This window comes from Phascolarctos cinereus, unplaced genomic scaffold (assembly GCF_003287225.1).
Source record: "Phascolarctos cinereus isolate Bilbo 61053 unplaced genomic scaffold, phaCin_HiC Scaffold_2;HRSCAF=192, whole genome shotgun sequence".
Classification (NCBI taxonomy): domain Eukaryota; kingdom Metazoa; phylum Chordata; class Mammalia; order Diprotodontia; family Phascolarctidae; genus Phascolarctos; species Phascolarctos cinereus.
In genome coordinates, this window is record NW_027555625.1 from 378,624,866 (window position 1) to 378,652,561 (window position 27,696).

Consider the following 27,696-nt stretch of genomic DNA (forward strand, 5'->3'; position numbering starts at 1 on the left):
AAAACAGGTCATAGGAGGACAGGATGATAAACTTAGAGCTCAAAGGGACCTCAAAAGTCATGTATTCAAAACATTTTTTTTCTAGTTGAGGAACTAAGGCCAATCTATAGAAATTAAGGGACATTTAAGTTGCACAGTGGATAGAGTGCTGGGCCTGAAGTCAGGAAGTATTATCTTCCTAAGTTCAAATCTGATCTTAGACACTTAGGTATGCGATTCAGTTCAAGTCATTTATTCCTGTTTGCCTCAACTCCTCATCTCTACAAAATAAGCTGCAGAACAAAATGGCAAACCATTCCAGTGTCTTTGCCAAGAAAACTCCAAACTGGGTCACAAAAGGTTGGACACAACTGAAAAAACTGAACAACAGTAACAAAAATAGAGATTAAGCCAATGGCATGCAGGTAGTAAGCAGCAAAGGAGGAATTGAACCTGGATCTTGTGACTCTAATCCAGTTTTGTTTTCACTGTACTATAGTTGGGAATTCACTTCTCATAACTCCCACATTAGTGTTCTTTTATTAACATTCTGCTATATACTTCTTTTTAATAGTATTGTTCTGATGATACTATATAACTAAGAGTTATAGAATACTGCAGTCTAAAAAGTAAAAGCTGAAGGTCACCCAAAAGGTAATGGTAATACTCTCATGGTGGCTGTGACTGTGTTGCAACCAGGCATATACTGGAGCCAGTAATTCCTTCATCCCTTCCTTCCTTTGTTTCTCTCTCTCTCCCATTTTCCTCTCTCCTTTTCCCCTTTTTGCCATCCTTCCTTCCTGCTTTCCTTCCTGTGCTGAAGGTTGGATACATATCTTGAAAGATGGCTACAATGTATAAGAATCATCAAATATTAGAGAGTTAAGGATTCTCAAAGACCACTTAGTTCAACTTTTTCATTCATAAGGATGAAGGCATAGAGGCCCAGAGATAAGAGAAGGCCACATGAATAATTCAAATTGAATTGGTAGCCAAGTGAAGACTAGATCCCAGTTCTTTACTCTAATTCCTGGTTCTCAAAACATGACATTAGGCAATTTATATATGCAAGTGCTCTGAACCAAAGCTGTAATTGCAATGAAAAAAAAATAACTGCGGCAGTATTTCCTTGTTTAGAACCTAGTTTGATGTTTTGTCTTCAAAGTTACATAAAATTTTGTGGGCCCCGCTAGCACACAATCTTGATCTGAGGAGAAGTCACCCTCAGTAGTCCTAAAAGACTGTCAGAAAAGTGTGAAAAGCTCTAACTTGCTAGATTCATCAAGGTTCTTGGTACTTTGATGTCTTAAAATTCATGTTGTGATCTGGCTTTTAGAATTCTGGTAGATTAAGACCTAAACCCTGACTGATTTCCTTTAGCAATATTAAGCATTGTCCTGCCAGACCTTGCAATTTAGAAAATCAAAGCTGAAAGAAACTTGCAAACATGGAACAATTTCAGAGCTAGAAGGAACTCTAGAATATAGAGCACCAAAGTTGGAAAGAGCTTTAGAAATCATTTAGTTCAACTTCCTTTTTTTTTCTTTGGTTGTTCTTTTTTTTTTTATAAATTTCTTTTTACTTACAAACTTCATCATTGAAAAACACAAGCATTTCCATAAATAAAGAAGACAAGACAAGTATGTGTTAAGACGGAAAGAGATTTGTCAGAAACCACAGAGTAAGCTAAGATAAATGGATCTGAAATCTAGGTCTCTTACTATCTAGAGTTATACCTGATAAACTGGACTTCCTTTATATCAGAATCAAGTGTATTTTGGTGTAATAGGACTGCAGGGTACTGGTAGACCCTCCAAATTCTCTTTCATCAATTGCCTTTGTATTACCTAGGTACCTGATGTTTAAATGCCTAGTCTTGTGATCTTTATATTAATTTTATTTCACAAAAATCTTCTTTAAGAAAAAAAAATAATCACTCCAGAAGAGGGATTGGTGGAGGAAGAGTAAGTAAGGGATAAAAATGTGAAGGTTCAAGCTTCATCTGAATTTTTCATTTTCTTTCAATGTTGAGGTGTTATACTTTCTCAAATTACCTTTCTCTCAGGCGATACATTATTTAATTTTATGAGATATTCACATTACTATCATTTTTGTAAAGACTCCAGAAAATTATCCTCATTCACCTGACTATCCCCATGACCACATATGCACAAAGAAAATAGAAGACCATTGAGGAGACAGACTATTTGAGTTTTACCTCTGCATCCTCAGTGCATGACACATATTAGCTGGCATTTATATAGTGCTTTAAGATTTGCAAAGTATTGCACATATTTTATTTCATTTGATCCTCACAGCAAACTTGTGAAGCAGGTGCTATTATTATCCCCACTTTACAGAGGAGAAAACTAAGATTGGGGGAGGTTATGGGTAACCTGCCCAGGGTCACACAGATAGTAAGCGTGTGAGATCAGTTTTTGAATTCAGGTCTTCCTGACTCTAAGCTCATAGCTCTTATCCACTGAGCCATCTATGTAATTTCATAATAGATTCTTATTGTTATTCCTCAGCTAAATCCTGTTTGGATGCCTCCTCACATAAAAGTATGAGTTCTTTAAAAAGAACCTTAGGTTCTTTTTAAAAATGCTATTTTAGTTGCTATCTTTTAGCTTTATGTTAGGGCAGCTAAGTGGCACAGTGGATAGAGACCTTGTCTTGGAGTGAGGAAGGCCTGAGTTCAAATTTGGCCTCAGATACTTACTAGCTGTGTGACCTTGGGCAAGTCACTTAACCTAGTTTACCTCAGTTTCCTCATCTGTAAAATGAGCTGGAGAAGGAAATGGCAAACTGCTCTAATCTTTGCTAAGAAAACCCCAAGTGGTGTCACAAAGAGTCAGAAGTGATTGAAACAACCAAATAACAAGAGGTTTTATGTTACCTTCATTTTCACATATATCCCTTCCCCCTTCCCACTGTGGCAAGGCTCATAAAAAATAAAGATTAAGAAGAGGGACAAAAATATTTTAGTAAAAACATCCAACACATCAACTATATCTGAAAGCTTATGAAAAATCCCACATCCCTAGTTCTTTACCTCTGCAAAGAGGGGAACAAGGTAAATTTTCTTAATTATTTCCCATGGTAAACCAGATCATTACAAAGAGCTCAGTTATATTTATTGTTTTCTTTCCCTTTACATTATTATATATATTACTATTGGTTTTTTCGGTTCCATTTATTTCACTTTGCATACCAATCTATATGTCTCCCTATGCTTCTCCAAGCTCTACAAATGTGCCCTTTCTAATGGTGCAGAAATATCCCATTACATTTGTGTACAGGAACTTGTTTCCCCATTCTCTAAATGATTGGCATCTATTTTGTTTCTGGTGGATTTTCGTTTTGGTTTAAGTGCTAAAAAGTGCTGCTATGGAGATTGTGTTGCATAGAGGTTCTTCATTTCTGCTTTTTAGCTCCTTAGCATATATCTTAGCAAGCATTGCTTTAAGAAAGACATTAATTGAAAATCTATAGATAAACATGATGGCTAGCATGCTTTGAAGTTTGTATTCTAGTTGTGGTAGAGAGGGAGTTGAGGGAGAAAGGAAGAGGAAGTAGATGTCAGGGATTCACTTTTTAGCTACAACTCACAGGACCATGAACTAAATTGTAAGAAAGCTACAACCTATCTCAGGTTTAAGATTATCTGCATGGACAAAATCATAGATCCCTGAAGGTTTATGTATCATTTTGGAGATTTAAAGGGCAATGGAGAAGTGGTGAGTATACATGAAACAAAACAATTTACTAGTAATAATCTGTATTAGAGGAGAGGTGTCAAAGACATCCAAGAATATGGGATAGAAAAAGGCACTGGACATGGAATAAGAAAGACCTAGGTTCAAATCCTGCCTTAGACATTTGCTAGCCTTGTGACCTTGGGCATGTCAGTTCATCCACCTGTGTATCAGTTTTCTCATCTACAAAATAATGATTTAGATTCTATGACCAGCCAGTTTGTCAACAGTTATTAAGTATACACTATGTGTGTATGTATATGTACATATATATATAAACATATATGTGTATGTACACACACACACACACACACACACACACACACACACACACACACACATATATATGTTCAGCTGAAATCCAAAATTCTACAAGAGGCCTTTCCTGGTTTCCCAGCTGCTATAGCCTTCTCCTTTCAGATTACCTTTATTTAGAAGTATGATAATAAATGTTTAATAATTGGCTCTTGAGGAAAAAAATGTGCCTTTGCTACACTTTTAAGTTTAATCTTTATTCTCAATCACTTTCTCAAATTTAAATAGTGAAAAAAAACCCAATAAATCAAATCCTATGTTCACCTTTAACGTTTACCTGGCATTCAGCTCTCACCTGTGATTCCAAGAAGCTGTAGCATGTGAAGTGGCCACAGCCCAGTAAACTGTCTCTGCAGATGGGCTAAACCACATTGACAGTAACTAATGGATCTTAAACTCATACACACATACTTCGTCTTCCCTTCTCCCTCACACACCCTTTACCACAATTAGAATACAAACTTCAGAGCATGCTTATCTATAGATTTTCAATTAATGCCTTTCTTAATTCATTGCCTCCTAACATATATGCTAAGGAGCTAAAAAGAAAAGATAAAGAACCTCTGTGTAACACAATCTTCATAGCAGCACTTTGTAGCACTTACTCACCTATATGCACACATGCATATAAGAACACATATACAGATACGTATACATATACATCTATATGTATATGTGCATATATGTGTATATATGTATATATAACTTTTTATTTCAATTGCATGTAAAATGTCAACTTCTTTTTTAATTTTGAGTTCCAAATTCTCTCTCTCTCTCTCTCCTTCCTTCCCCTCCCCCTTCATTAAGGAGGCAAGCAATTTCATATAGGTTATATATGTGTGGTCATGCAAAATATATTTACATATTAGTCATGTTGTGAAAGAAAAATAGACCCAAAAAACCATAAAGAAAATTTTTAAAAAATATGTATCTATCTGCATTCAGACTCATCAGTTGGTTCTCTGGAGGTGGATAATGTTTTTCATTTTGAGGCCTTCAGGATTGTCTTAGATCATTTTATTATTGAGAATAGTTAAGTCATTAATAGTTTATCATTATACAAAATCTCTGTTACTGTGTACAGTGTTCTCCTTTGCATCAGTTCATGTAAATCTTTCCAAGTTTTCCTGAAAGCATCCTGTTTGTATTTCCTGTAGCGCAATATTATTGCATCACAATCGTAGACCACAACTTGTTCAGCCATTCCCCAATTGATGGTCACTTCCTCAATTTCCAATTCTTTGCCACCACAAAAAGAGCTGCTATGAATATTTTTGTACATAGAGCTCTTTTTTCTTTTTTTAAATCTCTTTGGAAGACAGACCTATTAGTGGTATTGCTGAGTCAAAGAGTCTGTGCAGTTTTATAGCCTTTTAAGTATATTTCCAAATTTTTTTCTGCAGAATAGTTGCATAAGTTCATAACTCTACAAACAGTGCATTAGTTCATAATTTTCCCACATCCCTGCCAATATTTATTACTTTCATTTTCTGTCATATTAAGCAATCTGAGAAATGTGAGTTGGTACATCAGAGTAATTTTAACTTACATTTCTCTAATCAGAAGTGATTCAGAGCATTTTAACATGATTATACTTAGCTTTAATTTCTTTATCTGAAAACTGCCTGTTCATATGCTTTGAACATCTATCAATTGAGAAACGATATATTCTTATACATTTTACTCCATTCTCTATATATTTAAAGAATGTGACCTTTATCAGAGACCTCTCTGTACAACCAACTTCTCCACCAGTTTTCTGCTTTCTTTCTAATCTTGGCTGCATTGGTTTTGTTTGTAAAAAATGTATAATTTAATGTAATTAATATTATCCATTGCATATTCATTAATGCTCTCTGGTTTTCCCAGCAGTTGCTTTCAAACAGTGATTTGTTGTCCCCCAAACTCAGAGCTTTGTGTTTATCAAACACTAGATTACTATGGTCATTTACTGCTGTGTGCTGTGTACTGTGTACTTAATCTGTTCTACTGATCAATCACTCTATTTCTTAGCCAGTAGCAGATTTCTTAACCAGTACCTTCCTTCACATTTTTTTTCTATTGATTCCCTTGATATTCCTGGATTTTTGTTCTTCTAGATAAATTTTATTGTTAGGTATTCTAGCTTTATAAAATAATTTATAGTAATGTGATTGGTGTGGCACTGAATAAGTAAATAAATTTAGGTAGGATTGTCATTTTTAGTCTCTTGGCTCAGCCTACCCATACCTGAATAATATTTTTCCAATTGTTTAGCTCTGACTTTATTTGTATGAAAAGTGTTTTGCGACTGTGTTCGCATAGCTCTTGAGTTTATCTTGGCAGGTAAACTCCCAAGCATTTTATATTGTCTACAGTTATTCAAATGGAATTTCTCTTTATATCTCTTGTGCTGGATTCTGTTAGTAATATGTAGAAATGCTGATAATTTATGTGGGTTCATTTTATATACTGCAACTTTGCTAAGATTATTAATGTTTCAACAAGTTTTTTTTGTTATTTCTCTAAGATTCTCTAAATATGCTATCATATCATTGACAAAAAGGGATAGTTTCATTTCCTCCTCACCTATTCTAATTCAGTGAATTGCTTTATCTTCTTTTATTGCTATAGCCAGTATTTCTAGTACAATACTGAATAATAATGGTGATAGTGGACATACTTGCTTTACCCCTGACATTTTTGTTTAAATTTCTAGTTTATTCTCATTAGAAACAATTATCATTCGTGGTTTTAGGCAGATAGTACTTATCATTTAAAGAAAGCTCCATTTATTCCTATGCTCTCTACTCCTTTTGATGGAAATGGGTGCTGCATCTTATCAAAATCTTTTTCTGTGTCTATTGAGACAATCATTTGATTTTTGTTGGTTTTGTTATAGATGTGGTCACTTATGCTGATAGTTTTCCTAAGATTGAACAAGTCCTGCATCCCTGGTCATAGTGTTTGATCCTCATGATATATTGCTGTAATTTTTTTGTTAGTATTTTATCTAAAAATTTTGCAGCAATATTCACTAGGGAAACTTATCTATAGAGTCGTTCTCTCTTTTTGTTCTTCCTAGTTTAGGTATCAGCACTATATTTGTGTCATAAAAATAATTTGGTATAACTTTTTCTTTGCCTATTTTTCCCAAATAGTTTATATAGAACTGGAACTTAATTATTCTTTAAATTTTTCATAAAATTCAGTTGTAAATCCATATGGTCCTGGGATTTTTTTTCCTTAGGGGGCTTATCGATGACTTGTTAAAATTATTTTTTTATATAGGGTTATTCAAGTATTCTATTTCATCTTCTGTTAATCTGAACAATTTATATTTTTTGTTAATATTCATCCATTTCACTTAGATTGTTAGATTTAATGGCATATAATTGGGCAAAATAACTTCTAAAATTGTTTTAATGTCCTCTTCATTAGTGGTGAATTTAGCTTTTTCATTTTTGTACTGGTAATTTGGTTTTCTTCTTTCTTTTTTTTAATCAAATAAACAATGGTTAAACTATCTTAGTGGGTTTTTTCCCCCATAAAAACAGATCTTAGTTTTATTTATTAGTCAAATGCTTGTTTTTTTAACTTTTAATGCAATTAAACTCTCCTTTGTTTTTCAGGTTTTCCAATTTGGTGTTTAATTGAGGAATTTTAATTTATTCTTTTTGTAGTTTTCTTTTTTTAGTTTCATGCTCAATTCATTGATATGGGCTTTATTTTTTAGATGAAAGCATTTAGATATATTTTTTCAACTAAATATTGCTTTGGCCACATCCATACAGCTTGGTATGTAGCCTCATTGCTATCATTCATTTTAAAGAAATTTTTGACTGTTTCCATGATTTGTTCTTTTTCCCACTCATTTCTAAAAATTAGATTATTTAATTTCCGATTAATTTTTAATCCTTGTTTTCAGGGACATTTATTGAATGCACTTTTTGTTGCATTATTATCTGAAAAATATGAATTTAATATTTCTGCTTTTCTGCATGTGGTTGTGAAGTTTTTATGCCCTAATACATGGTCAATTTTTGTATCAGTGTCATGTACTGCTGAGAAACAGGAATATTCCTTTCTACTCCCATTCAGTTTTCTCTAGAGGTCTATCATATGTAACTTTTCTAAAATACTATTCATCTCCTTATCTTCTTTATTTTTTCTAATTTTTGTTAGCTTTACCTATTTCTGTAAAAAAGAAATTTGAAGTACCCCACTAGTATGTCTATTTCCTCCTTTAAATCATTTAACTTTTCCTTTAATAATTTGGATGCTACACCATTGGTGCAAACAATTTTAATATTAATGTTATTTCATTGTCTAGGGTACTTTTTAGCAAATTGTAATTCCCCTGTTTATCTCTTTTAATTAGATCTATTTTTTTTTGCTTTTGCTTTGAGATCATGATTGCTCCCTGATTTTTTTTTCAGTTTAGCCAAAGCATAATTTATTGTGTTCCAGCCTTTACCTTTATTTTTTGTGTATTTCTACATTTCAAGTATATTACTCATAAAAAACATATTGGATGGTTCTGGTTTTTAACCAACTCTTCTATCCACTTCTGTGTTTTAGGTGAGTTCATCCTATTAACATTCACAGTTATGATTACTAACTGTGTAGTCTCCCTATCCTCCTCATCCTCCTTATCCTCCTAGTCCTCCTCCTCCTCTTCCTCCACCTCTTTCTTCTTCTTCTTCTTCTTCTTCTTCTTCTTCTTCTTCTTCTTCTTCTTCTTCTTCTTCTTCTTCTTCTTCTTTTGTCTTTCTCTCTCTCTCTCTCTCTCTCTCTCTCTTCTCTCTCTCTCTCTCTGTCTCTCTGTCTCTCTCTCTCTCTGCCTCTCTGTCTCTCTCTCTTTCTCTCTCTCTCTCTCAATTCCATGGCCTGTTGTTGCCTTGTTGGGGCACATTCTATGCTGCCATATCCTGTACTTAACTGAGCTCCACTCTCACCCCAGTAACAATGATCTTTTTTGCTGACATTCTAAGTTATTTTGGACTGGACCCTTTGCACCCTTTCTTTTTGTTGTTTCTGATGTTCTAAAGTTCAATTTGAAGTATTATTTTAACCTTGTTTTAGAGGGGAATTTGGTAGAGTTTAGGTGAGTCCCTGCCTTTACTGTGCCATCTTGGACTCATCTATGTATTAAATTAAGCTTGGAAAACTAAGGGATGAAAGTTAGAGGGCAGAACATTCCAGCCATGGGGAACAGTCAATGCTGGAGGGAGGCAGGACATGAAGTGGTGGTTTTGAAGAAGTACAGGTTATAAATATATGATCCTATGCAATGGAAAAGGAGATGTTCCAGTAATGCAGTGTGGAGGAGTGACAACTGCTGGACAGTTAATGTAGCCCTTGAAATATTAACAGAATTAGAGTAAGGCCTTTGTATCTTCAGTGGTTCATTTGTGGAAGATTTACAAAAGAACACAGATTAGAAACCACACAGGAGAGGGTGGCTTGAATCTATAAGTATTAATTCCTCAGAACCATCTGAGACAGGGGGAAGGTAAATCAGCTAGGTTTTCCTAAGCAGCTACATAGCATTTCTTTAAACATTATTGATGAGTCATGTTTATATTATCTACGTTCCCTGATATATAGGCTACCACTTCTCAGAGAGCCATCCTTTATAACAAAGAATAAACAAAAAAGGAAATAATGTTCAGAAAAACTAACAAATTGAAAAAAATGACATTATATACAGTGTTCCACACACATAGTAACCTACTTCTGCAAAAGAGTGGGGAGAAGTACCTTTAAGTATCGTTTTCAAACCTAACAAAAGTTTAAGAAATGGTTCTCAGAAAAGCAAAACTTATTTTCATCTCCATCTCAGGAAAGGGTAATTTCTGTGAGCAAAGCCCGTATGAAACACTGGTCACAGGGACATATTCATTTTGAATGGGAATATCTGTTGACATCTCCCCAGGAGAAAGGATGAGAAAGTGCTATTACCTTTAGATCTAAGCTGAGACAGCAGCATGAAATCATATGGACACTCTAAGGCTATCTTCCCCAAAGAGTTTCATTTTATATAAATTGCAGGAAACCTGACATGCACATTAAAATTTACAATGGTTGAGTGAGAGTAAAGAAAAAAAAGAGAGAGAGACAAACACTTTGAGTAATAACATCCATTATCACCTGATAGTTATTTCTTACCCACTCCTTGAAGGCACTTCCTAATATGAATTTTCAAGGCCAACTAAAATACTGCATTTTCTTTTGTTATTTTTTAAATCCTTTTGTCATTTCTGAGACCACTCTTCCCTTCCCCTCTCATCCTCCCCACCCCCACCATCCCAAGCTTTCCTTGTGAAAAAGGAAAACAAGCAAACTTATCCAATACAATGACCAATCTGGCAATGTATAAAGTATTTTACCTGAGAAAAGCCCCAACTTTCTGCTGTGAGGAAAGAGTATGTTTCATTATCTGTCTCTGGAAATTTCATTGCTTTTCCAGTTACTCAAAGTTTGGCTTCCTAAAATATTGCATTAGACTAGAGAAAGTTATTTCAACTGCAGGAGAGATCAGATTAGTATTAAATCACAACTCTTTCTGTATGTTTCCTATTTATATTAGTTCCTAACACTTAACTCTTTTCAGTCAATCTACAGTACTTCATTAGCAAAGCCTTTGGGAGACTTATCCTTGGGTGCAATGCTGCTACATTGTCTACCCCGTTAAGTTCATAGAGTATCTTTCTGAATTCCAGAAAATCACTTATACCATAATAACTCAGCAGCTTTTCTTACTTTATTATGGCTCAGGGAAAACAGGTGGGAATAATCATCAGAATCAAGTATTATACTGTAGCCTACTCTCAGTGAAGGAGTAAAGGGAAACATTTTTAATTTGTTTTTAATTAAGCCTTTAACAAACAGCAGTTGTCTACTATATACAGAATGTTGTGCTAGATGATGAGAGATCAAAAGAAAATGACTCCTTCTTAGTTTCCTTTTTTCCTCTTAATTATGGGTGTCCTCAAAACTCTGTCTTTGGCCCTCTTCCCACTTTCCACTCTATCCCTTGTTGAGTTAATTCATTCTTATAGTTTCAATTACCACCTGCAAGCATATGACTCCCAAGTCTCTATCTTGATCTTCAAACTCTCTCCCAGAGCTTCAAGATATTGAAATGTGTCTTGAATTGTTCAGTCCTACATTTTCAATGGCCAAAATTCCAACTGCATATTCCCTAATCTTAAGTTCAACATGTCTGACACTTCTTCTGAAACCTGGCTCTCCTAATTTCTCAATTCATGCTGCTAGTATCAACATCCTCCCATTGACCCACATTCTAAGGCCTAGACTTCTCTGTGGCTCTTCCCACATACAGTCAGTTGTTGTTGTTGGTGGTGGTGGTGATGGAGTGTGTGTGTGTGTGTGTGTGTGTGTGTGTGTGTGTGTGTGCGCGCGCGCGCGCGCGCGTAAGACTGGATCTCTGATTTCATTGCAATAGGGAACTCCAGGAGAGGAAACAAATACTCTGGAATTTTTTTTATCTTAAAGATGTGTCTGTGGGTACTGAAGGGTTAAAGACTTCCAGAAGGCCACACAGCTAATATGTATTATAGGCGGAATTTGAATCAAGGCTTTCTGTCTCAAAAGTCCACCTCTCTAGCTGCTACACCATCACCTCTCACCATCATAATCTCTCACTAAATACTTCCCATTCCTCTACTCACATCATAATCACCCTTATCAGGGTGGTCATCATCTCTTGCCCAGTATATTTTAATAGTCCCCTTTTTGCCTGCCTCTCATCTTACCCTTCTCAATTCTGTCCTTCACAGAACTGCCAAGATATCCATTCTCATATACAAGTCTGATCAAAGCACTCTCTTATTGAAAACCAATCTCATTGACACTAAAGAATAATGGACACTGGGGCAGGTAGATAGTGCAGTGGATAGAGCACTGGCCCTGAAGTCAGGAGGACCTGAGTTCAAATCTGGCCTCAGACCAAACACTTGACACTTACTAGCTGTGTGACCCTAGGCAAGTCACTTAACCCCAATTGCCTAAAAAAAAAAAAAGAATGATGGACACAGAGGCTGAAAGGAACCTCTCAGACTGTGATTCCCCAGCACTATAACCTTGATGCTCAATCTGGGAACTGAAGAAAAGGGAAGTGAACTGGTTCTTCTCTCCTTCCAATCAAACCTCATTCTACATCTTGGGTGACATTTGAGGGCTGGAAATTTGGCAACTTAAGAATCCCTCACTTCCTATAAGCATCAGTTTAGTTATCATCATTGGCAAGAAGCCTTTCATGATCTCTTCAGATGTTAATGATATTCTTCTCTCCCTTTACAATTTACTTTCCCTTTAGTTTGTATTTATATCCTATGTACCATCTGTATGCACACTAGCTTACACATAGTAGGTATTAAGTAAATGTTTCTTGAATTGTATTTAAGAAAAAAAACTCCCTTTCTTATAAAATAAAATATAAACTATTAAATTCAGCATTCAAGAATCTCTACAATCTGACTTCAACTTATCTTCCCAGTACTATTTTTACTATTTGCCTTCATATGCTTTGCCTTCCAACTTTAGTAGACTGAACCCTTCAAGTCACCTAACCCCTATGGGCCTCAGTTTCCTCATCTATAAAAGGAGAGGGCTGGACCAAATGGCCTCTAAATTCCCATCAACCTATATATCTATGATTTTGTGATCTTAGACTAGTTTGGCTTAGAGTACAGAGTATTTATAGAGAAATATAAGAATTAAAGCTAAAGGGATTAGTCAGAATATCTCCTACCCCTTTAAATATGTGGGTTTGTAAAGGAACAAAAAAAAATCCCTAGATAAAGAAAGTACCTATTAAACACTTATTACCACAATAAAATAAGATGGCACTGTGAGCAGTTGGGGTCCTATTGGATTTCCAATGATGACTACCTAGCAGCAGGGTAGGACTACTGCTGATCTCCCAGCTGGAGGTGATAAGTGAATGGCCATCTTCCCATGGAGCTTGTCAACTGCAAGCTACTGTAAGCAGCAGGAAATGAGCAAGGAGAGGGACTTGGAGATGACAAGGGGAAGCCAAGCCAGCAAGTAGTTGCATGCTTTATGGACTGCATATGTCATTGTGCTCAGTCTGTTAGCACTCAAAAAAATCCAATTACAGGCAGAAATTCTTTGCTATGATGTGAAATCACAATATATTATTTAGGATATGTCTATTACCAGTCCTGATTAAAGTACTTTTGACTTAATGAGATGAGATCTATGGCTTGTCAATTATTTTCATTTTGTTTTCTGTATTCTGTTAATGATGTAGAAGTTTCAAGTTCTGGGAGTCATTATTATTCCTTTTCCCTCAAAATTCTCATGTTTTCATTTTCCCCATAAATGGGGTGTGAGTGAATGTACGTATGTATGTGTAGGTGTATGTAGGTATATGTGTACAAAGCACATGTCTACTCTCCTGAAGAAGTCTTTGCTTTTACTTAATGGGTCTATCCTTTGGCATTTGTCCTTTAAAAACATTTCTAGGGCCACAGGATCACAGAAACATAGAGTTTGAGAGTCTAGTCTAACCATCTACTCCATCAAGGAATTCCTACTGTAACATACCTGAGAAATGATCACCCAGCTTCTATCTGTCATTACTCAAAGCCATTTACTTTTTTGACTTAATTGTTAGAAAAATAGTCCTAACATCAAACTTAGACTTAACACTTTGCAACTTTAAACACATTGCTCCTGGCTCTACTCTATACAGCCAACAAAACAAGCTTAATCCTTCTTCCATATGACAGTTTTTCAAATATTTGGAGACAGCTATCAGCCAGCCCTGAGTCTGTACTTCTCCAGGCTAATTATCTTTAATTACTTCCATTGATCCTTATATTATATGAGAACAACGTGTATACTCCAATTTGTTTCAGTTCACCTTGTAAAGAATCTCATAGTCTCTCCCCACAGAATCAATCAACAAAATGTATTGATTACCTACTTGCTATGAGCTGAACAATGTACAAGGCACTAGAACAAATTATTATGATTTAAAAGGTTCCTTCCAACTCCAAACATCTATGGCTTTCTAGTATTGGTAGCCTGAACCATGTTACATGCACTTTCTAACAACTCCATTTACAGCTTCTAAAGAAGTGACTGGTTTCATATATCCTCTTCTCTCTGAACCAGAGTGCTTAGATAAGAGTGGTTTTATACAAGGGCTATTTAGGAAAGAAAGAAAGAAAGAAAGAAAGAAAGAAAGAAAGAAAGAAAGAAAGAAAGAAAGAAAGAAAGAAAGAAAGAAAGAAAGATAGGAAGGTGGGAGGGAAGGAAGGAAGGAAGAAGGAAGGAGGAAGGAAGGAGGGAAGGAAGGAAGGAAGGAAGGAAGGAAGGAAGGAGGGAGGGAAGGAAGGAAGGAAGGAAAGAAAAAGAAAAGAAAGAAGAGAAAAGAAAGCTCAGGCAATGCATCACATATTTCACATCCTTGGTCTCCATTTCCTGTACCAGCACTCAAAGTTATACCATCTTATTGGCTAGTCAGGGTTTAGATTCTTTTAATAACAACCCAAGTTCTTCTGTGAAAGAATGTATACCCCCTCACCCATCCCCTACAATGTTCTAGAAGAGCTGAGTCCCAAATGCAGAAACACATCTGGATGTGTTACTCTGCTGGGAGAGTTAGCATTTCTTTAATAAAAATTTAACGTCCTTAAGGGCAAGAATGGTTTTCATTTTTATCTTTATGTACTCATATTCCTAGTACAATGAATGGGATATAGGAAAATGCTAGCTAAATATTTCTTGAATTGAATTACTAGAACATTGTCACTTTTTGTAAGCTATTTGCAAACTTCTCCAATATTCGTAGTATGATTTTACTTCTGAATAGTATCATACCGCACCATCTTTTCTCAGACATTATTTAGTATAGAGCACATAGAGATCATATCCCCCTCTTTCTACAGTTGAAGAACAGAAGACACAAAGGCTTAGTCAAGAATCTAAAGTCACATAACAAGTGAATGAAATAACTAGTTCTAGAACCTGGTCTCCTGAGTCTCCATATACTAGTGTATCCCTGAAATAGCTAGGTTTCCGTTCTACTCTGCATTTTTTTCTTTTACATCATCTGGCCACATTAAGTTTTGATAAGCAAATCAACACATGCTTCATGATATGTTTGTCTATTTTTCCAGGTTCTGCCTATTATGACTGTTAAATCTAGGGGAAGTTTTATCATATTGACAAAAGAAAATACAATTCTGGCTTGCTGTTAGAATGTAACCATACCTATCTTTTTAATGTATATTTCATAACATAGTCGACATTCAAAGCTACTTTCTTTGTCTCCCATTCTCTTATAGCAGCATGGGAGTGATAAAAGAGAAAACATAAAACAGGACTTACACACACACACACACAAAAACAAATGTCACCCAAGAACACAAGGCCCTAAGGGATTAGATTAGTGGCAAAGAAATAGAGTCATCTCAAACAGTAATCTAAAATGGAGATACCTTGTTACTAATGGATAGTTCAAAAAGGCAGCTCTTAACCATATTGATGTGTATTTTTTTGCCATTTTTGTTTTTGGCTTTTTGTTGTGGTTGCATTCAACAATGTATTATTTTTTGCATTTTAAGAGAAGAAATGTACAGGGGAGGAAATATCTATAAGCTTTAAGCATAGATATTTGGGAGTCTATGATTCTGATATAGGAAAAGCTTTCCAGATTTAGGGATGTTATATTGGAACTAGGTTGAAATCCTGGCCATAGTACTTGCTTAAAATTTGACCTTGAATAAGTCAATTTAATTCTCTAAGCCTTAATATCTTCATCTGTAAAAGGGAGATACTAATACTATAAGATTCATGTGAGGCAAATTTCTTATCAATATTAAAGTGACATAGGATTGTGTTATCATTATTAATATTACTATTACATTTATAAGTATGTATTCATTTATTCATCCAAAGGATTATTTACTGAACTGCTACAAAGTGCCTGGTGCTGTCTAGAACCATTCTTACCATAGCAATACCAGAATAGTGGGTATAAAATATCATTGTGATTCTTTGCCAGGTTTGGAGCAACATAGGTGTACTGTGTCTGATCAGTCACCCTGACAAGTCCAGTAGAATAGCCCTATTTAATTTTTGCCATGCTACATGCAGGTACAGATTTTTGTCAGTTATTCAAAGATTGTTGATCATCTGCTCTATGCAACACTTCTCTTTGCCTCTTCTTTATTCCTTTTCCTCTTTTTCCTGACTTTCTCTTTCATGTTGTACAGTGAGGATGAAGTGGGAATATCATTTCCCTCAAAAGGAATGGATTGTATATTTCTTCATCGTCACACAACCCATGGGTAAAATCATCAGATAGGCAGTGGGATGGCATATGCTCAATTTCTACTCAATATGGAGATAGGAAAACTGGGGCTGTGTACTTACTGGCTGTATTATCATGGTCATGTCACAGAATTTGTATCTAAATTTCCTCATCTCTTCAATAGGAATGATGATACTCTCCACACTCTATATTATGTAGCTAGAATACATACTTCAGAGCTGTGGAGAGGATAGAATAAGATGATTTACATCAAGTAACAAAAAATGTAAACTAGCATACAGATGTCAGTTATTTTCAAGAGCATTCAGTGGATTGTGAAATATAGAAGGTTTCATCACATCTGGACATTTTAATGAGAAGGTACAGAAAAAACATCTACCTCCTGTTTACTACTTTTCCCATTCCTTTATGTACCTAATTCTTCCTTCTTGAGAGCTGAGCACACATGCAGAAAGCAACCAGCAATCACAGCTGTTTCTAGTCTGAGTTTACCCTCCTGGAAGCCCCAGTTCCCTGGATGAAGCCAGTCAAATTGGAGTAGAAAGAGAGGAAAGGAAAGACTAGGGAGAGCAGGTTTGACTCTTCCCTTGAACTATTATCATAACTCATATTTATATAGTGCTTTAAGGTTTACAGTGTGTTCTAGTAAAGTGATTATAGAAGAGGAATATGAAACTGAGAGAGGTTAAACAACTTGCCCATATAGAAAGACAGAATGCAAAGGGTGGAAAATAGCCCTCTCATTTTACAGATGTTTGATGACAAATGATAATTTTAAATAGATACATGATAGATATAAATATACAGGAAGAGACAGACAGACAGACAGAGAGAAAAACAGAGAGAGAGAAATGTAATAAAGTGAACATTTATTAAATACTTACTGAGTGTCAGTTATTTTGCACTGGGGATGCAAATGTGAGCAAACAAAGAGGATCTTTCATTCAAATACATCACATAAAGCAGATCTGGAAAGAGGAGAGGGGAGGAAGGAGATTTGGCTGTGGAAGAGTTAAAGAAATCCAGAGAGTAAATTGACCTAGGAATGTGTCACCTCACATAAAAATTACTTGTGAAATTTTGTCATTTATACCTATACAACATCTCTTAAATGTGTCTCCTCTATATTTACATAGTTGTCATCCTGGATTAGGCCTTTATTACCTTTCATGTAACTAGTTTGTCTGCCCCCACTACATTCCATTATCCATATAGGGGCCAAATTGATTTTCCTGAAGTGTAGATCTGACCATGTCATACATACATACACACACACACACACACACACACACACACACACACACAACACCCACTGAATAAACTCCACTGGCTCCCTAGAACCCTAGAATAAATCCTTTCTGCTTTGTGTTTGAAGTTTTTTCACCTCTGTCCTACCTTTCTAGCTTTATTATATACAACTCCCCTCCACTTATTCTAAAGCCCAGCTAAACTTTGTTCCTCACATTCAACCTTCTGTCTTTGGCCTTTGCAGTGGCTGATCCTCAGGCCTGGAATATTTTCCTTCTTCACCTCTGCTCCTTGGAAACCCTGGGTTCCTTCAAGATTGAGCTCAACTGCACCTAATGCATAAGGCCCTTTCTGTTTTCCCGCCATCTATCAGAGTTCACCCTTCCTCCTTCCCCAAGTTTCCTTTATATCTATTTTGTATACATCTGCATTGTTACCACATTACCATGTGAGCCCCTTGAATGTAGGGATTTTTCTGCTTATTTCCTTGCATTGCCAGCACCTTCTACAGTGCTTACTGATTGATTGAATGATTGAGTACTGGGGCCCTAAGTGTCTATGACAGCTTGCACAATCTGTGGCCTATGGACTGCTTGCTGCACACGAAAGGATTTTGGGTGGCCCAGAAAAAAAAGTAGGAGATAACATACTTTGTATATGAAGGAAATCCTTCGATATGCCACAAGCAGCTGTTGGCTGTAAGCAGCCCACCTGCTGCAGGTTGTACAGTCCTGGTCTATGACTTGCCCAGAATCATAAATTGAGTAAATGCTGGAACCTGTTGGGTCTTGAATGCTGATTGAATGATCAAAACATCTTACACTTCTTGTGTATTGCCCAAACTGCTTAGCATAGTATAGGGTGCTTGGTAAGAGCTTAATAACAATTTGATTATTGTATTGAATAATTCCCTTCCTCGGGTGCTCTGGGTTCTTACTTAGATTAATAAAATATCCCTATGGTACACAATAGCAGGAAGTAAACATCAAGAAGTTTGTTTAATTTCTTCCTTGACATCAGTTAGGTATTTATGTATTTATGTGGGATAGGAATAAAGGTAGACAGAGAAGGCAGATGGAAGTTAATAGAATGCCCAGCATCTGAAGCAGAAGTTATTAAATTTTTATTTCTGTGAAATGTCTATGGTATGATGCAGTTATTACACATACAGATAGGAAAAGGGGAGCCAAAATGATTGAGAAGAGGAAGCATTGTAACTAAACTCTCCCAACATTCTCCACTAAATGACTTTAAAATAATATGTCACATCAAATTTGGAGTGGCATAACTAATGAAAGAAGGACAGGGTGAAACATTTTTCCAATGTAGGAGGTCAGAAAGAGAGGTCTGTGACACCCGGGTGTAGGCTGATGAGGAGTACAGTGCCGTAGAGTAGAGGCACCAGCTGTGGACCTTCAAGGCAGTGGTGGCACTGGAGACATTAGCAGCATGAGCATCAGCAGCATAGGATCTCTCCACACCCAGAGATGACAAGGAGATTGGACACCTGGTCAGAAAATGATGATAAGTATGTGTACTGGGCCCAGGACCAGGGACTATGGGAAAACTCCATTGCCCATTATGCAGTTCCTAATTGCATTTCAGAGTAGAGATGGAGCAGAGGCTAGTTCCTGGTTAGAATTCCAGGGCTAAGAAGAGCACTAGTACTTGTGATCTCAAAGAAGCAGAGGCCCTTCATGAGTAGTTCAGACCGGGAGAGCAGTGACCACTCCTCTAATAGGATCATACCACTTGTAAGTCACAAAAATTTACAGAATCCTCAGAACTACCTGTGAAAACAATAGGGAGAAAAAGCTGAAAGCTTAGGATAGTAACCTAACCCATCCCCCAGAGGTGAGCAGAGGCCAACTCTAACATAAAGTTCAAAGTCAAGAAATAGGCTGGAAAATGTGCAAAGAACAAGAAGTAAAAGAATCTGACCACAATAAGTTCCAATGGTGACAGGGAAGCTCAAGACACAAACTCAGAAGAAGACAACTATCTGAAAACATCTATAAGTAAACCTCAAAGATAGATGCAGACTGAACAGGAAGTCAAGAATTCATAGAAGAGCTAAAAAGTTTTTATTTTTAATGAAGCAAAAAATTGTTTAAAATATCATGTAAGAAAATTAGGGGGGAAATTGGAAAAAGAAACAAGGATGCCAAGATGGTGGAGTAGAGGAAGCAATCCAACTGAAGCCTCCCAACATTCCCCTTCAATCAATTTTAAAATAATACCTCAAATTGAATTTTGAAATAGCATAGCCAGCAAAAGGTCCAAATGAGACATGTTTTCAAACTAAGATAACTTAGGAAGCTAGCAACACAGGTCTGTGGCATCAAAGTGGGGGCCAGACTGGAGTAGAAGAACAGCAGCAGCAGCAGTGTCCATTGGAGGGGGCTGCAACAGTGGTAGCATCAGCTTCACCCAGAGGGATTCAGGCAACTGGTCGGGAAGATATTACAAGGGACCTTTTGCTGGCAGTGGGTAGAGCTGACACTGATTGTTACCTCTGTTGCCCATACGCAGTTCTGGTAGTAATTCCAGGGCAGAGAGAAGCCCTTGTGGTCAGTCTCAAGTGAGCAGGGGCTGTAATCATGGTTGTAAGGCAGAGAGAAACATTACCACTTGCAGACTCAACAGAGCAAAGGATCTGGTCATAGTTTCAGGATTTAAAGGAGTGCTAGTCCTTGTGGTTGCAGGGGAAGAAGGGTCCAAGAAAATAGTGACCACACCTTTCTTTGGATCACACCATCTTGGAAGCACTGAAAAGGTGTAGATGCCCAGAATTAGCTTTGTAAACTACAGGACAAAAAAAAAATCTGATCATAAAAAGCTATTACAGTAGCAAGATACAATCAGAGAAGACGGCAACAACATGAAAACTGCTACAAACAAAGGAAAAATGCTAATTGGACACAAGCCCAACAAGAATTCCTGGAAGAATAAAAGAAAAGAGATAAAAGTTAAGGTGGAAAATTTGACCAAAAAAATGAGAATAATAGAAGAAAGCCATGAAAAAGAGAATTAACTGCTTGGTGAAAGAGGCACAAAAATTACTGAAAGAGTCCTTGAAATGTAGAATAGACCTAAAGGTAAAAGCATCACAAATATTCACAAAATAAAAGAACCTCTTAAAAAGCAAAATAGGCCAAATGGAAGGTGTACAAAAGCTCACTAAAGAAATAATTCCTTAAAAATTATAATTGGGCAAGTGGAAGATAATAACTCCATGAGACATCAGGAAATAAAACAAAATCAAGAGAATGAAAAAGTAGAAGAAGATATGAAATATCTCATTAGAAAAATAACTGACTTGGAAAATAGATTGAGGAGAAATAATTTAAGAATTATTGGGACTATCTGAAATCCATGATATGGAAAAAGGAGCCTAGACATCATATTTCAAGAAATTATCAAGGAAAACTGCAAGGATATCATAGATCTAGAGGATAACATAAAAATTGAAAGAATCCAAAGATCAACCTCCTGAAAGGGATCCCAAAATCAAAACTCCCAAGAACATTGTAACCATATTCCAGAGGTCCTAGGTCAAGGAAAAAAATACTGCAAGCAGCCAGAAAGAAAGAATTCAAGTATTGTGGAGCCACAGTCAGGATAACATAAGATTTAGACTATCCAAAAACATTTAACAGATCTTCAGCACTGTCTTTTATTTGTGTGAGAAAGTGTTTTGTAATTATGTTCATATGGTTTCGTATGTGTCTTAGCAGGTAGATCAGGTCTTCACAACCTACGGCTCACAGGATTTAAGTGACCCACGGGCACACCAAGAGATTTCAGATGGCCTGCAAAAAAATGTAGAGGAAGTTTTCCTCTACATTTTTTGCAGGCTTCCCAAAATCCTTTGGCATCCCACAAGCAGTCTGCAGCCCATAAACTGCCTGCAGACTGCAGGTTGTGCAAGCCTGATGTAGTCTATTGAACAAATGATAAATGAGCTCCCTAAGAAAAAATCCCTAGATTCTAATAGATTTAGATTCTAAAAACCTTTAAATACAATTACATCCAATACCATTAAACTATTTGAAAATTAATACTCCTCCAAAATTCCTTCTTTGACACAACCATGGTAATGTATTTAAATCAGGAGAGGACAAAAGCTATAGACCAATTCCCCTATTGAATGTTGATACAAACATTTTAAATTAAATACTGGCAAGGAAACTAGAACAATATATCACAAAAATCATACAGTATGACTCAGTGAAATTTATACCAGAAATTCAGGAAGAATCCATATTAGAAGAAACATAAGCATTATCATCCATATCAATAATAAAACAACAAAAGTTTTATTAATAAATGCAGAATTTTTTTAACAAAATACAACAGCTATTCCTATTTGTAAAAATTGAGGAGCTTTTTCTTAAAATTATAGTCTCTATTTAAAACCCAAAACAAGCATTATCTGTAATGGAGATAAGTTTTTGCAATATGATAAGGGGAGAAGCAATAATGTCCACTATCACTGTTATTGTTCAGTATTGTACTAGAAGTGTTAGCTATAACAACAAGAGAAGAAAAAGAAATTGAAAAATAAGAATAGGCAGTGTGAAAAAAAAGACTTTCAGTCTTTGCAGATGATGTGATGATATACTTAGAAAACCATGGGGAATCAACTAAAAAAACTAGTTGAAGCAACAATTTAGCAAAATTTTACGATATGAAATAAACCTATGTAAATCATCAGCATTCCCATATGTTACCAACAAAGCCAAGGAGGAAGAGATAAAACAAGAAATGCTATTTAAAATAATTGTAGACAATATAAGACACTTGAAAGTCTACCCACTAAGAACATAGAAACTATATGAACATAATTACAAACATTTTTTCACACAAATAAAGACATATCTAAACAATTGAAGAAATATTAATTGCTTGTGGGTAGGCTAAGCCAATACAATAAAAAATTCTATCTATTTAATTTACTTATTCAGCACCATACCAATTAAACTATGAAAGAAATATTTTATTGAGCTAAAATACTCAGTAACAAAATTGATCCGGAAGCAAAAGATTAAGAATATCAATGAAAGGTCAAGGAATCAACAAAAATCAAGAGTGAAAAATCAAGAGTGAACTAGATTTCAAACTATATTACAAAGAAGTAATCATTAAAACAATCTAGTACTAACTAAGAAATACATTGGTTGATCAGTGGAAGAGATTAGGTACAAAATATACAGAAGTAAATGACAATTATAATTTTATATTTGACAAATGCAAAGATCAAAGCTTTTGGTGTGAGAATTTACTATTCAATAAAAAAAATCTGCTGGGATAAATGGAAAGCAGTTGGGCAGAAACTAAGAATAGAACATTTTATATCATATACCAAGACAGAGTCAAAATAGGTACATTATCTAGATATGAAGTGTGACATCATAAGCAAATTAGGGGAGCATGGAAAACAAAACAAAAGAAAAACCTACCTCTAATACCCATGAGTAAAAGAAGAGATTAGGATTAAACAAGGGATAGAGAGGATCAGAAGAGATAAAACGGATCATTTTGAATATATTTAATTAAAAATGGTTTACAAAACCAAAAACAATTCATCCAAAATTAGAAGGAAAGCAGGCAATTGTGGAAAACTTTTATTGAAGGCCTCATTTTTTAAATATATGGAACTAAGCCAAATTTGTAAAAATGATTCCCCAATCATAGGATATAAACAGACAGATTGCAGAAGAAGTCAAAGTTAGAAGTAATCATATTTTAAAAAAAACTCTCATTCACTAATAATTAAAAATAAGCAAATTAAAACAACTCTGAAGTAGTTGCTCACACTAATCTGATTGGCTAATATTACAAAAAATGAAAATGACAAATGATATGTGAGAAGTGGAAAATAGGTACACAAATGTCCTTTTGGTGGAGTTGTGAAATGATCCAACCGTTCTGAAAAACAATGTATAACTATAATCAAAGGGCTATAAAAATGCATGCCATTTAAATTGGCTATGCCACTATCAGATCTATATCTCAAATAAGAAAAAGGCAAGCAGGAAAGTTTCAGAATGCCAAGATTTATGTGAACTGATACAAAGTGAAGTGAGCAGAAACCAGAGAACATTATACATAGTAACCTCAATTGTAATGACAATCAACTGTAAAAGACTTGATTACTCTGATCTATATGATGTGATGGATTATTATCCATGACAGTTCCCAAGGATTCGTGATGAAAAATGCTATCTACCTTCAGAATCAGAACTGGTAAACTGAGTCCAGATTGAAATAATTGTCTTGTCTTTTTTTTAACATGGCTAATATAGAAATATGTTGTTTATGGCTTCTAATGCACAATAGATATCAGACTGTTTTTCTTCTCAATGAGTTAGGGAAGGAGGACAGAGGTAATTTGGAACTCAGTATAAAAATGAATGTTAAAAAAGTGAACAAACTGATCAAATGAAAAAAAAAGAACAGTTGAATTGTACCATTGTTTAAGAGATAACCACAACAAAGGGAAATTCTCATTGTCAGACATAGGATCTGAACTCTTTTCTTGTGACCTTAAATTTAATGCTCATTTCATGACACAATTTTATCCAGATTCTTCTCACTGCTAAAACTAGCGCTTGAATCTCACCCAAAGTACTGATATAAACCATACATTAAGTAGTCAGTAAGTGAAAATGGAGTCAATATTTAATTAAAATTCTTCAACATTTCCAAGTTCATTTCACATTTTGAAAGGAATAAAAGCCTGTTAGGAGCTGTCAGGGGCAAATGAAATAAAGTACAATTTCTGCTGTATGTTCCTCTTCCTATGATCATAAAATTGATCTTAAATTTGTAAGACTTAAGTATCGAAATTCAGTGACAATGGAAAACATTGATAACATTATTATTTTCATTATCATCATCATCATTACTTACTATGGGGCTTGGAACTTGTGTTTTGCAATTATTTTCTTAAGTTTTGCTCCTAACCACTATAACTAGGGACTGAGGAATGCATAGTGTACAACATCCTTGGCTATCACAATTTCCCCACATGAAAGAGCCTGAGAACTCTGCTTTCTAAAGAGTCAATATGATGTGCATTGCAAGTGCCTTAGAGAAACTTGAATATACATGGACATATTACATAACTGGTTCCAGTCTCATAACTATGTGGCTTTCAATTGGAAGTGTAGCTAGAACTGGTGATGCCTTCAAAAGCACTAGGTACCAGAGCCCTGGACACTTTTTTTTTTTTTTGCTTGGCACCTCTCCCTGTTTGAAACCACTGATAAGTGTCCAATGAGAGATAATACAACATGTAAGCATGTGATATGGACCTTAGTGTTTTACTTCTGTGTTTGGTTAGTTTTTCATGTTTTAGTGAAAGGATTTGAGACTTTCACCTCATGCTTTTGAAATATCAAGTGAATAGACACATAATGGTGACTTGGTGCCCAGGGTTTTGCAGCCAACTCATAATCTATGTCCCGATGAGCAAGAAGTAACCTTTCAGACTCCACCTAGTGGTAGCTGAGAAAAGTACTCCTATGGAGTCCATGCCACTTTGGACATGGAATTGATGAGACAGCACTATGCAGGAACTGAGACAATTCTGAGCCCACTCTTCTCGTAGACCAAGTTGGAGTAAGTGAGAATGTTCCCCAGAAGTGATGAGGGAAAATGGGTATGTGACTTGTATTTAACCTTAGGATAAAATACAAAATCTCAGTATTTAAATTCCTTGATAATATGGCTTTTATGTGCTTTTCCTGTATTGTTATATACTACTCTCTTCCTGTGCTTTTCAATCCATTCAAATGGCTCAGTTCATTCTTACCAAAGTATGACATTATATCTCACACTTCCTTGTCTTTGGATGGGTGACTGTTCCCTCATGTCTGAAATGCAGCCTATTCTCATTTCCATTTTTAAAAAAATATGCCTAGCTTTGCTCAACAGCTCAGACATCACTTACCTGAAACTTTTCCTACTGTTCCTAATTACTAGAGCCCTCTCCCTCTTGAAATTACTTTGAATATACTCTGTGTTTGCTTCATTGGATATGTCTTCTCCTTGTAGCAGAATGTAAACTTTTTGAGGAAAAGAGCTATTTGGTACATTTCCTGCACCTAGCAAAATGCCTTTCATATTTGTGGACCAGACCTCTGGTTTCATCAATCTGGGAACTCCCAGGGGAAAAAAAATCCCACTGATGCTTATCAGCATCTGTTTTGCAATATATAGTCTTAAAGGGTTGCCTGGATCACTGAGAGCTTAAGTGATTGGCCTGAGTCACACAGGTCAATATGTGGGACTTCAATCCAAGTTGTTCTGACTTTGTATAAGAGGTGGGGAACCTGTTGCCTCGAGGCCACACATGGCCTTCTAAGTCCCTGAGTGTGGCCTTTTGAGTGAGTTCAAGTTTTAGAGAACACATCCTTTTATTAAAGGAGTTGGTTCTGTGAAGTTTGGATTCAGGCAAAGGACCACATGTGGCCTCAAGGCCACAGATTCTCTACCCCTAGGAGATAATTGATGACAAACTCAAATAAAAATAGATCCTTGCAGTTTACATATTGACTTAGAAAACTACAAATTAAGGTTATCTATGTTGTATTGTATTTTTTAAACAATTAATTTATTTTTAGTTTTCTACAGTCACTTCCATAAGATTTTGAGTTTCAACTTTTCTCCCCCTCTTTCTCCTCCCTCCTCCCCAAGCTGCCATGCAATCTGATATAGGCTCTACTTATACATTCATATTAAGTGTATTTTTCCATTAGTCATGATGTAAAGAAGAATTAGAACCAATAGGAGGAACCACAAGAATGAAGCAATCAAACAAAACAACAAAAGAAAAGGAGAACAAATAGTATTCATTCATTCAGACTCCATAGTTTGTTATCTGGATGTGGATAGCATTTTCCATCATGAGTCTTTTAGAGTTGTCTTAGATCCTTACATTGCTGAGAAGAGACAAGTCTATCCAAGTCAGTCATTCCATGATGTGGCTGTTACTGTATATAATGTTCTCCTGGTTCTGCTCCTTTCACTGTGCATCAGTTCATATAAATCCTTCCAGTTTTTTCTGAAGTCTGCCTGCCCATCATTTCTTATAGCACAATAATATTTCATTGCATTAATATACCACAACTTGTTCATCCATTCCCCAATTGATGGGCATCCTCTCACTTTCCAATTCTTTACCACCACATAAAGAGCTACTATAAATAATTTTTGTACAGGTAGGTCGTTTTTCACATTTTTATGATCTCTTTGGGATACAGCCCTAGAAGTGCTATTGCTGGGTCAAAGGGTATGCACAATTTTTTAGCCCTTTGGGCATAGTTCCAAATTGCTCTCCAGAATAGATGGAGCTGTTCATAACTCCACCAACAATGAATGCATTAGTGTTCCAATTTTCCCACATGTTCTTCAATGTTTATCATTTTCCTGTTTTGTCATGTTAGCCAATCTGATGGGTGTGGTGTGGTACCTCAGAGTCCTTTTGACTTGCATTTCTCTAGTTAATAATGATTTAGAGGATTTCTTTTCATATGACTGTGATAGCTCTAATTTCTTCCTCTGAAAAGTGCCTGTTCATATCCTTTGATCACTTATCAATTCGGAAATGACTTGTATTCTAATAAATTTGACTTGGTTCTCTCTGTATTTTAGAAATGAGGCCTTTATCAGAAACACTGGTGGCAAAAATTCTCTCCCTGTTTTCTGCTTCCCTCCTAATCTTGGTTGCATTGGTTTTATTTGTGGAAAAAATTTTCAATTTAATGTAATCAAAATTATCCATTTTGCATTTCATAATGTTCTCTATCTGTTGTTCAGTCATAAATTCTTCCTTTCTCCATTGAATAGGTAAACTATTCCTTGCTCTCCTGGTTTGCTTATAGTATCAGTCTTTATATCTAAATTATGTACTCATTTTGAGTTTATCTTGGTATATGGTATACGATGTTGGTCTATGACCAGTTTCTTCCACACTATTCTCCAGTTTTCCCAGCAGATTTGTTTGGTTTTTTTTATAGTGATTTCTAATCCCAGAAGCTGGAGTCTTTTGATGTGTCAAATAGTAGATTACTATAG